This window comes from Empidonax traillii, unplaced genomic scaffold (genome assembly GCF_003031625.1).
Source record: "Empidonax traillii isolate 1590-97213 ecotype Southwest subspecies unplaced genomic scaffold, ASM303162v1 scaffold4:size3804566, whole genome shotgun sequence".
NCBI classification, from domain to species: domain Eukaryota; kingdom Metazoa; phylum Chordata; class Aves; order Passeriformes; family Tyrannidae; genus Empidonax; species Empidonax traillii.
In genome coordinates, this window is record NW_020955197.1 from 750,892 (window position 1) to 762,525 (window position 11,634).

The window sequence follows — 11,634 nt, forward strand, 5'->3', positions numbered from 1 at the left end:
ACATGAATGCTGTCCTGAAACCTGAATTACCAGGAAGGCATGGTCTCTATTTACAGCCCCGAAAGCTTATCAAGGGCCGCTGGGGTAAATAAATACAACATAAGCTGCTCACTTTCATTGCATTATATCCATTACAGCAGCCTCAACCGGAAAAAAAAAAAAAATCTTATTTCCCAGGGAACAACAGTGTTCTTGGATATTACAATGAAGCAGTTTCACCCATCCCACGGACCGATGTGGACCGGGGTTTCTGAAGGATTTCCACCACTTTTTTGGTGGATACAGAGATGCAAAGGGACACTCCTGGGCCATGGTGAGTGGTCGGGCTGCACTTCATTAGCCCTCCCCGAACTCTGGCAGAACTGCCCTGTCCCTGACACCCTTCTGCCAGGTATGCTCCTGACCCGAGCCTTTTTGGCTGGGGTGGATTTGGAGAACTCGGGATGTGACGGTTGCTTGTTTCGAGTGATTTACTACGTGGGAGGCGCAGGATGAACAAACTGCTGCGAGCAATCCCTTACACCTCGACCAGCTGCAAGATATGCCTCCGACTTCTATCTTTCTCCCTCTTTTTTTTTTCCCTTTTTTTTTTTTTTTTTTTTTTTTTTTTTTTTTTTTTTTTTTTTTTTTTTTTTTTTTTTTTTTTTTTTTTTTTTTTTTTTTTTTTTTTTTTTTTTTTTTTTTTTTTTTTTTTTTTTAAGTAATGTTGTTCTTTGGGTTCTTTAAGCTTGACTATGTAAAGGCCATTGGAGTTAGCTGCTATATTTCAGCTCTGTGACTGTCTGTTCCCGTGCCTGCACACCTCCACACTTCCGAGGGCACACAGGCATTGCAAAAAAAAGCTCCCTTAGAAGCCAAAGCTCGGTAACTGCTGGTGGTCTGCTGGATAATTAATATTTCCCGCGACCAAATACAGCTCCACGACCAACAGGTTTAGCTTCAGACGCACAAATCGTCTCACCGATGTAAGCTGCCGTGTCCAGTCATAAACCTTGCCTTATTAATCAAATGTCTCTCGCCGTGAGCGAGAGGAAGTGGCCAGAGCTCCGCTGGGGAGACCCTCTCGGTCTACCCAGGGAGAGGCGGCCTCCGTGGACTCACAGGGATCTGGGAAACCTCTACCTGCCCGGGGCTCAGCATGCCAAATACTGCCTGGAATTGACACCGACACACATACATAAACACTGCGGTACTTACATTTCTTCGCCTTTATCAGGGAAAGATGTGACCCCAGATCTAGGGGCAAAGCTGAGCCAACGGTGACAAACAAAGATCCCCAAGGCCAAAGCTCCTCGGAGCAGAGAAAGGTCTTTCAGTTTTCCAGAAATTCATATCTTCCGCCTCGCCATCCCTATTTAAAAGTGCTGCTTAGCTCCACGGTGTTTTTCTTGCTCCAACGACTCTAAACCAGTTAGAAATGTTCCATCCAGAAAAATGGGAGAGAAACACAGAAATTTTGCTTGGGTTTGCCATTATATTTTTTCTCTTTTTTTCCACAACGCTTCCTATGCCCTGGAGTAGAAAGTGAACTGTTGTATGTGAGGCTCTGCAAGTTTTTTGGGGGAGTTGGCCAAGGTCTAGTCCAGCCCTCTCTGCTGAGGAGGACGTGCTCTGAAATTCAAGCAATTTCCCCAACGCTTTTGTCGCTGATGAACTGAAGCCCTATTGTTCATCCATTGCCACGGTCTTTTTCAGTTCCTATTATAAGTTATGCGTTGCCAGAGATAATGAATTTGCACCAAAACCTCTCATAGTCCCATTTTGACGGATGGAACAAATTGGAAATGTCTAGTGTAAAGAAGAGCAATGGCTACCTCTTCCTAGAGAAGAAGGGAAGCTCGTATTCCTTTGGAAACTTAAGGGGGAAAAAAAAAAAAGTGAAACAAAAGGTCGAGTTTTCTAAGGTGTTTTCCTCCAGTTAATTTCTGAAGAAGAGTTTCATCTGAGTCTTGTTTTCGGAAGGCACTGCCATTTTGTGCAACTTTTATCCAAACCAAGTAGCTGGTCAACAGCCGAAAAAAAGAAAAAAAAAAAAGAAAAAAGAAAGAAAGAAAAAGAAAAAATTAGAAAAACAGTCACGGTGTTAGCAAAAAATACCCTTTTTCCATCCCTGGTGTCATGCGAACTTGTAGTGTGACCTCTCGTAGCTGGAAAGAGAGTGTCCTAAAGCGCTGTCGGATCCTTCTGTCCACTCTCATCTGTCGCTCTGGGTTTGGAAACAGCGTGAAAACACAAATAAAGGCCCCGGCTGGGTTTTAGGGTGCAGGGGGCGCCTGAAGAGAAGTTTGGGTGTGCGCTGGAATGGAAGGTATGCAGAGGGGAAGGGATGGAGGTAGGGAAGGAGGAGGGATAGAAGGAGGTGGTGCAGGGCGAGGGGGCGGCAGAATGGCTCGTTCCTGCCCCAACCCCCGCCTGGGGGGCGTATGGGGTGTGACGGCGAGGGGGTGGTGTCGTGCTGGCCCCCCACTGTGAGCCTGCTTTACACGACTCCCCGCGTGGGCAGTGTAGGAGTGTGGGTATGTGTGTGGGGAGGGGGCTGTGAGGGGTAGAGGAGGGCGGAAGGAGGGGTAACGCTCAAAAATTAATAAATATATGTATATATACACACTACAGACGCGCAAACACAGACATGTCTATTATTATATGTCTCATATTATCTATCTATCTATCTATCTCTATTATCTATCTATCTATCTATCTATCTATCTATCTATCTATCTATCTATCTATCTATCTATCTATCTATCTAAAAAATGTGTGTTTGTATGTATATGATGTCAGATGTGTGTCCCGCCCGGAGTGCGAGGCTCCAGGGAGCGGGGAGGAGCTCCGCTGTCTCCGGGCACGGATTTCCGCGGAGTGTTTCTGCGAGAAGATCCCCACCGTAGTCCTGGGCAGCCGGACATCCCCTGCCGGCACAGCCCCGGGCGACCCGGCGGACAAAGAGATCTCTGCGTGGACCGAAACGCCAGCCCCGAGAGAACCTAAGGAATTTAGCACGAACCCCTGGGTGGAAAAAAAAAAAAATACAAGCCGCTACTGCTCCCCTGGTCAGAAAAACACTCGCGTTTCCGCTTCCTGGAGAGGGTATTGAAGTTTAGTTGAGATCCTTGAATGGAGAAGCGGTGAGTGAGTTTGCGGCGGTGCAGCCCTAGGAAGGCTGTGACAAGGTCCTCAGAGAGGCTGTGGAACGGCTCACGGAAGGCTGACAAAGGAGTTAATAAAAGTCAGCAGAAAAAGAGAAATTCGGATCTTAACAGAGAATACCCCTCTCATCCTGACGCCTCACCGGCTGAAGTTCTGAATGTTCTCCAAACATCACCATACACCGCAGAATCTCCAGAAGGAGCGGTGGAAAGGAAAAAGAAGCACACACCGCTCACCCACCACCTGCTACCACCGTATGCTCCTCGATTCTCCGCTCACACCGCCCTTCCTCCCCGTGGAGGGATGATCACGGCAAAGCCGGGAGAGCGGCTTGGACTTGCAGAACAGACAGGCGAGGGCTGAGACTGAGACTGCGGCCACCCCACTCCTCCAGCCGCCCACCTCCCCTCCCTCTCTCCCTCCCTGTCTCCGAGTCCCGTTCCCGCAGTTCTCTGCGAAACGGCGCCCGGATGGATGCTGCGCCTCCACTGGCTCAACCCTCCTCTGTCATGCAATGTTTTCAGGAGGCGGGAGAGAAATTTTCTTACAATCGTTTTAAATTGGTTAGAAATTTCCATTTCCCGCCCGCCTCCTGATGAAAAGAAGCGATAAATAATTTCTAATTAAAAAAAAAAAAAAAAAAAAAAAGAGAGAGAAAAGGCAGGAGGGACTTCGGCGGTGCTGCGGGAAGGTGGGCTTTCTTTTGGGAGTGAGCTTTGGGGCGGGCAGCGCTGCTGCTGTTGCTGCTGCCAGAGTCTATTTCATAGGGCAGAGTGCGGCTGGGAACCTGCGCGCCCGCGGAACAGCGCGGACTATCTCAGCGGCTGCGCCTCCGCCCCGCGTCCCCCATCCCCGCTTCAGGTTCAAGGTTTAGCGGAGAGGTCACGTCCATTGACGTCAGCTGAAGGCATACTACTCGTCCACCTGCATTTACACACATCAAGGAAATTAGGGCATAAAAAATTTGAAAAAAAAAAAAATAGAATATGCAAATCCTCCTGCTCGGAGAAGAGACCGCGGATTCCGGGAGCAATCGTCTCTATTTGCGGAAGATCGTAATTAAACGGAATAAAAAATCAGGCCTCCCTCTTCTTCTAAACATCATCATCACCCAAAACAAAGCAAACATCCTCGAAATGAGAGATCGGAGCCGGGCTGTGGAGCGGAGAAGAGCCTGTTTGGGAGAGGGCGGCCGCGGCCCCGGTGTGAATGCAGGACTCCACTGCTGCGCCATTCTCTTATCCTCCTCCTGCTCCTGTTGGCTCCAGAGCGTGTTACTTTTAATATTGATGCATATGTAAAGGTATATTTGCATTGTTTTCAATTTACTGAAAGTTGCAGCCGAATGCTTTTCCTTTGCCCTCTTTTTTCTATCTGTTTAAATTTCTTTTTTTTTTTTTCTTCCCCCCCCCTTCCATTCCCCCGGTTTTTTGGCGAGATTCTGTAGTGTGTCTTTATATCCAGTTTCCTCCATGCTTCTGTTTGTATAAGGTTACAGATTATGTACAGTGCTAATACTACAAATCAAGGTGCATAAGACGCTTATTGGGCCTTAAGAAGGGAGGAGGATCTTATTGCCCTGCTCAGCTATCACACAGCTCTCTTGAAACTGGGAGTTTGCCTAATTAAGTTCATATTAGGAAACAAATTTTAAAACCACCAACACCTCCGCTCCTGCTTCGTTTAAGAATATAAAGAAATACAGATAATGCGTGTAAGGGAGACTGTGTAAATGGACTTATAATATCTCATTGCTGTCCTATGACCCATAAATGCACTTATATCTACCTTGGTTTCAGGAATCATTTATTTCAAAATCTTCTCCTAAAATGTGCAGAGCCAGGTATGGACAGCTTTTTCCGAGGAAGACATTTTGTACTTTCTGTCTTATTGCTGCATTATTAAATACATTACACCTCGTTTTAACGTGCAGCTTTAAGTCCACTACATAATACTTTCTAGAAAAAGCAGATTTTAGAAGTTATTTTAAAATATGTTCGTAGCCTTACCCTTGCTTTACTTGAAAATCCACAGGCCTTGAATTATATGAAAAACATTATTAGCATATTTACCTAAACGGGTAATAATACGAAAGAAGAGTAGTAATAAGACTAGTTTAAATATGATTAAACCCAGAAGATTACTCTGTTTTTGTAGTCCAGGAATGTTATGCTTTTAAACAAGAACCTTATTCTCCTAAGGAAAAAAAAAAAAAAAAAAGCAAGCTCAAGTGCATGCATTGAGATGATTATTACACTATGAATGACTTACCTGCATGGACGTATCAGGCAAAAGTTGGCCTTCTCAAAAGACTGACATGTATGCATGTATGTTTTTGGTTTTGTTTTTGTTTTTGTTTTTTTTTTTTTTTTAATAAAGAGTGGAGTGTCTGTGTTACTCAGTGCCTGGTTCACCACAAGTATACTTTAATTCTTTGTCGTCTCTTACGGTGTTCCCCGCGCTACCTCCCCTTGCAGTTTTATGAGCCCTACTCGGATATGCTATCCAGTAAAAAGTGGTCAGATGGCTACACGTAATACATTTAAAGAAATAATACCACCCCAAAACGGAAATCGGTATGGTCATCCCTTAGGTTAGCTCTCACCACATCTACCACATCATTAGGAAAGTACTATTTCTACACATTTTTATCAACAGTGCGTGCCGGGGATTCCCGGCCCGCGGACGCAACCCGACCATCCCCGTTTCCTGTCCCTTTTAATTAGCGCTCGTGCAGTTGTCGCTCCCTTGCGGACCCGCATTAGCGTGTGTGGGGAGAAGGGAGGAGGTAAGAGCGGGTCCGTCCATCTTTCTGTCCCCGCAGCGCATCCAGCATCATTCCCTCCCTCCCCGCCCCCTTCCCGATGCCTTACCCCGGGCCTCGCCACAACCACGACGGGACAGAGGTGGCCACTGCTTGCACCCCCGGAGCACCCCGCAGGCCGGGCTGCCGGGGGTTCGCCTCGCAGCATCCCCCCCTACCCCGGCTCCCCTCCTTGCCCCGCGTTACTGCGCGGCGGCCCCGCGAATCACAGCGGCGGCTTTTGAACAAGCCCCGGGGGTGGAGGGGTTGGCAGCGCGCTCCTCCCCCGGCCTGTCTGCACGGCTGCCTGTGCCACGAGCAGCGTGGGTAGTGCTGCGTGTCCCCCACCCCCTTCCAGACACTTGCCACTTGAACATGACGGGGGGAACAGGAACAATAAATACCGCCTCCATTATCCCCTGTCAGCCCCCCCCCCCCCCCCATGTGTTACCTAATATCGGCCTTTTGCTGCTAAAAATACGGATCTGCACAGAACATCCCAGGTGATCGAAACGCCATAGAAGTCGGCGATTTCTTGGATTTTCGTCCAAGGATAGACAAACAAATGAATACATAACAGCACTAATGAGGGACAGATTTGGGGTGACCGCTGCAGCCACAAAGATGAGATAGGGCATCAAACTGAACATAAATGAATGCGTGAAATAAATCCATTTCCACATCTTCTCATTATTTTTCCCTGCCATTTTTTTTAATTTTATTTTTTTTATTTTTTCCCCCCATCAATGCTTTTAATAACTATGGTCCTCTGAACTCAGTATTCATCAAGTTACACTTAAATTTTCTGCCTTGTCTCTTCATCCTTGTCTTCTTATCATATATGTAAATAATCCCTACTGCATATGTCTGTACATGTGAACATTATTTTTTAGAAAAGTGAAGGTGCAGGTACTGTGGATATAGTGGAAGATCTTTTTAAAGTATTTTCTTTTAATTACTTGCCTTTTTTTTTTTTTTCCTCCACAAGACTTAAAATCGAAATGAAAACAGGTAGAACCAAGAACAGATAATATTAGGTGAAGTAACTGAAATTTGGCGGAGAAAAATATTTAATTTATTTTTCAGGAAGGAAAAAAAATAAATTTAGAGTTTTCTCTTTACACACATACACAGACACACACACAAACACAATCTAATTCCTTACCTAAAAGCTTCCAGTGCAAATACACCCTCATGATGCATCTCCTTTGGAAATAATAGTAATAATAATAATAACAATAAGCCAATGCCTTTTTTTTTTTTTTTTTTTGTTTAAGTACATCTCTCCTTATTAGAGGTACAGAGGCAGGAATCGAGAAAAGTGGCAGGAGAAAAGGGGGTGAAAACTGAGATACTTTCATCCATACTTCAAATAATCGGTAACTGTTGAGGTTTCCAGAGACTGAAGTACAGCAAACTCTTCGTCAGAGTTTGTCGTGTTTTGGCGAGCATGTAGAAAGCCAACTTGAGCTCCAGCCCGAGGTGAGTGGACAGAGTAGTCGAATCTCTTCACACAGCGAGGTTTTGGCTTTCAGCACAGGCTGAAGGAGGATGAGCCTCGTTTTCACCACGTTCCTTCTGCTTTTATTGTCGTAACCAGCTTATCTCTAGGCAAAAAATAACTTATCATAAAGACGCCGTTTAAATATGGTCTCCCGGAAAGGAGTGAATTTGCTTTTTTTTTTTTCCCTCTTCTTTCCCTTTTTTTTTTTTTTTTTTTTTTTTTTTTTTTTTTTTTTTTTTTTTTTTTTTTTTTTTTTTTTTTTTTTTTTTTTTCTTTTTTTTTTTTTTTTTCTTTTTTTTGGTGTTATTTTTTCTTTACTTGTTTCACTGATTTATTTTGATTTTAAATTCACTCTGCGGATGCGGAGCTAATTTTTTGTCACCACCCCTCCTCGTCCCGTTTGCAACTCCTCGGTAGAACCCACCCCGTTTCTGAGCAGGGAAAAAAAGCGGGAAGGAGGTGGGAGCGACACCCAGCTCCTCCGTGGGGCCTCTCCCCACCCGATGCCGCTCGGTGTCCGGCCCAGATGCCCCGGCGGGCTCCGGAATCTGCCCCGCCATGCGCGGCCCCGGTGCCGGCGGCGGGGGAACAGCGGCACCTGCCGGGGTCCGCGGGCAGGACCCGTACCGAGTGCAGTCCCCCCTTGTCTCCCGGCTCCTCCCAGTGCTACGCCTCGCCTTCGCATCTGGGCTGTGCTTCACTGAAAAAAAAAAAAAAACAAACCACAAAAAACAAAAACAAAAAACAAAACAACAACAACAACAAAAAAACCCAACCAACCAACCAAAACCCATAATAACAATAATAATAATAATAACAACAACAATAATAACAACAATAATAATAATAAAAAGAGAAAGAGATGAGAGATCTAGCAGGAATGAGGATGTTCTGCTGGTAGACCATTCCTGGGGTGATATGCAGCACCCTGGGCCCTCCACCTCGTCTGAACTCCTCACCCTCGTCCGCACTGGGGCGGGGTATGTGTGTAATTGTCGCCTCCCTCATTCCCCCACTTGCTTCGCATGTTAATTGCTGAGATCAAAATACGGTCTTGGTCTGTGGGTGCCTGTTCGAAGAGAACCCGGGCTTTCGAAATTCAGGGGCGGGGAGGGAAGGCTCCATTATCCCACGGAACGGTAATATTTCGATATTTCTCCCTACAGAATGGCCCCTCGTTATTTACTGAATTTGTACCAGTGCTATCTGGAAAGATCTTTTTCTTGGAAGCACTTGGTCGCTAGTTACATGAGGCTTTTACCTTCCTGCGATTCTCCCTTCGTCTTTTAATAAAAGTAATGAAACTGAAAGGTTTGATGTTACGGAAATGTAGTTACGTGTGGGAATGGCCGTGAAGAGTTCCAGTCGCGGTAGGCTCTCAGGAGGAAGACGCACTCCCTAGAAGTTGGAGGTTACGTTTGGTTGGATTAACCACTCCTTCTTCCCCTCACCCCCCCCCCTTTTTTTTTTTTGTTTTGTTTGTTTGTTTTGTTTTGTTTGTTTTGTTTTGTTTTGTTAGTTCATTAGCCGAGCTTCCTCCAAGTTGGTGTGATTCGATAATAAATTCTGATCTCCTTCTAGGAATTTTTCGTTGTCTGGTATCTCAACAGACTAAGAGCAGGTAGAATAACTTCTGTTACGCTGTGTCTCAGAGGACGTTTCTTCTGCGCCTTCAGGAGATTATTTCTTCTTCTCCGACAAAAAAAAAAAATATAAAAAGGTGAATTTTATTTTTATGTGAGAAAAGGCTGTGGGCGCACGGCCATCAAATATTTAGATTTAAAAGCGGGGTGAAGCCTATATGCTATTACAAAAGCACGCGTGACGTGCCTGCCTCTAGCGTGTTTTAGCTGTTTGTACTGCTGGTACCGATGTGTCCCACCGATGCGTACAGAGGCAAACACACAGACACTCGGTTTCATCTCCTAGGCAGTAAAACCTGAGCATAAACTAGTCCTCCGCTCACCAAGATAACAATTTCGAGGTGCCCTTCTGAGCAAAGGTATCTCAGCCCAAGGACCGAGTAGATTATCTGAGAGCCGGTTTTGCTCGGGGAGGTGGAAAAATAAGGATTAAAAGCAACGACAGAATCCCTGCGGGCTGAGGAGGTTCTAGGGGAGGAGATGCGGTGGTGACCTTTGTCCACCTGTCCGTCTGGTTAGGATGTTGTCTTTCTGTCCCAGTAACACCCGAAACGGCTGAGGACTATTTTGACACTCATCCTTGCCCTGGATGTCATGTCACCGTCCGCGTCTCACTCCCCGGCTGTCGGTATCGCATCTCCCCGCTGCACCGCTCCCTGCAGACGGACAGAGGACAGATGGACGGCGCCACTGGTGCCGGTTCCCACGCTGCCGGAGCACCCACTCCCCGAGCCGGGACCGCAGCACCCTCATTAAAACGTCGCCGTTTTGATGCTTGTTGACAAAAGTTTCAGAACTCTACCAGCGCAAACCCCTGGCCTCGGTTTCGAGGGGAGGGATTCCGGGGCCACCTCCCCGGCGGGTCGAGCAGGGCAAACACGTAGAGCCCCTTGCCCTGACAGCCCACTCCCACTCCCGTCTTCTCCATCTTTTCGATAATCACAAGGGAATCAAGAAAAGGAACTAAGGATGCCCATCGTTCAGCCGCCATGCTGCGAGACCTGGGGAGGGCTGACCGGGGAGCGCGTTTGTATAGCGGGCCCTGTTTGTATAGGGTAGTCAAGCCATTTCCCCCTACCCTTACAAGATTTCAGTTCCCACTTCTTTCACATCCCCGAAAGGACGCTGTGCGGGAGAATACAGACCTGTACCTTGTCCTCTCGCACAGGCTATGACCTATACCCTCTCCAACACAGACCATCGCACCCCACACAATCCCAGGAATGCGCCTCATCACCTCGTTCCCATCCCACTGATTTTGATTTCATCCCTAGGGGCATTCGCCAGGCCTGTCCCTGCTCCCTAACCCCTGTGCCTGTGCAGCGCGATGCTCAGGGTGCAGGCATGCAGTGCGGGTACCCGTGCGTGTGTGTATGTGTTTAGTGAGCCCATGGGCAAACCAACGTCAGCTGATCACGTTTGAAATCCAATAGCTTCCTCTCAAGTGAATAAGACTGATCACTGACAGCAAGAAAGTAGGGAGCATGAGGGTGTTAAGGATAAAAGAGTGTGGCGGAGGATTCCCCTCTCCCTAAAGGGACGCCTTCCTGGCTAGTCCCTCTCTTTCCACTCGGCCCGGACACCAAATTATAACCTCCCTCGTTATTACAAGAGGCCGAGAGATGAAGGTCGGAGAGAGGATGGCGCACTGCCTCACCCTCAACGCCGGACACGCTTCTCCATCCTTGGGGTGGAACGGCAAGGCCGGACTGCACGGAGCTTCCCCCACGTCCCTTCCCGGAGACACCCCTGTTCCGTACTCACCCCGTTCCCTCCTACCTGCGCTCCGCAGCCGCCCACTGGGCGCCGTCACTCGAAGGGAGCCCGATAGAGGCTTCTCCAGCCCCACTCGGACTGGTGGGAAGAGGTGGCGGAGGAGCGGGGGACGAGGTTGGTGTTGGAGCGAGGGGAGCGGTCACTAATGCTGCTCCGCATCGGTCGGCGACGTGGTTCCCTCCTCGCTTTTCCCCCGGTATTTCCCACTTATTTACCTCGAGTGCTTTGGGAGATGGGATGGGAAAGTCTCTCCACGCATCAGGCATCGTCCTCCCAGGCCGCCTCTGGTTGTTGTTATCATCATTATTCCTGCTGCTGCTGATGGTTAATTTAGGAGGTCTCAGCAAAAGGGGGCTGGCTGTGGGGTCGGAGGAGACAGAGGGCACGGGGGGAAGAGGCTTCTCGGGGAAAGTGGGCTCTGCAGGCGGGCAGCACCCCAGGGGGGCAGTGGGCTCGGACAGAAGGTGTCTATGCATTGCTGCTGGAGCACTGGCGGGTCGGTGAGCGGCACCTGCCCCGTTACCAGGGCAGCACATCTGTGTCCGACCGTTTGGGGTCGGGGGGTCTCGCCCCAGACCCCCTTGAAACTTCCACTGCTACAGCTATACCCACTGCCTCACTCATTCCTTGGCCGAATCTTTTTTTTGGAAATTTTCTCTCAGTGGTTTGTAGAAAATTTTTGGCGTCGGTACCCGGCAGGTACAATCCCACGGTTGTGATTGCAACATCCGTCACGACTTGCATACGATTTGCATGCTAGA

The 11,634-nt window shown here is 47.8% G+C and overlaps 1 long non-coding RNA gene across 2 annotated transcripts in view; it reads right to left on the bottom strand.

Annotated features, from left to right (window-relative positions):
* Positions 1-10,952, bottom strand: part of LOC114073810 — a 93,695-nt gene extending 82,743 nt beyond the window's left edge. Inside the window, exons 1-2 of one of the 2 annotated variants that reach the window (XR_003574397.1) lie at positions 10,862-10,952; positions 1,198-1,981 (exon numbers count right to left, since the gene is read on the bottom strand). This is a non-coding gene — a long non-coding RNA (uncharacterized LOC114073810). Of the gene's footprint in view, positions 1-1,197; positions 1,982-6,020; positions 6,661-10,861 lie in introns of those variants that run through there. The other variant, XR_003574396.1, reaches the window with a different exon arrangement.
* Between the last annotated feature and the right edge of the window lie 682 nt (positions 10,953-11,634).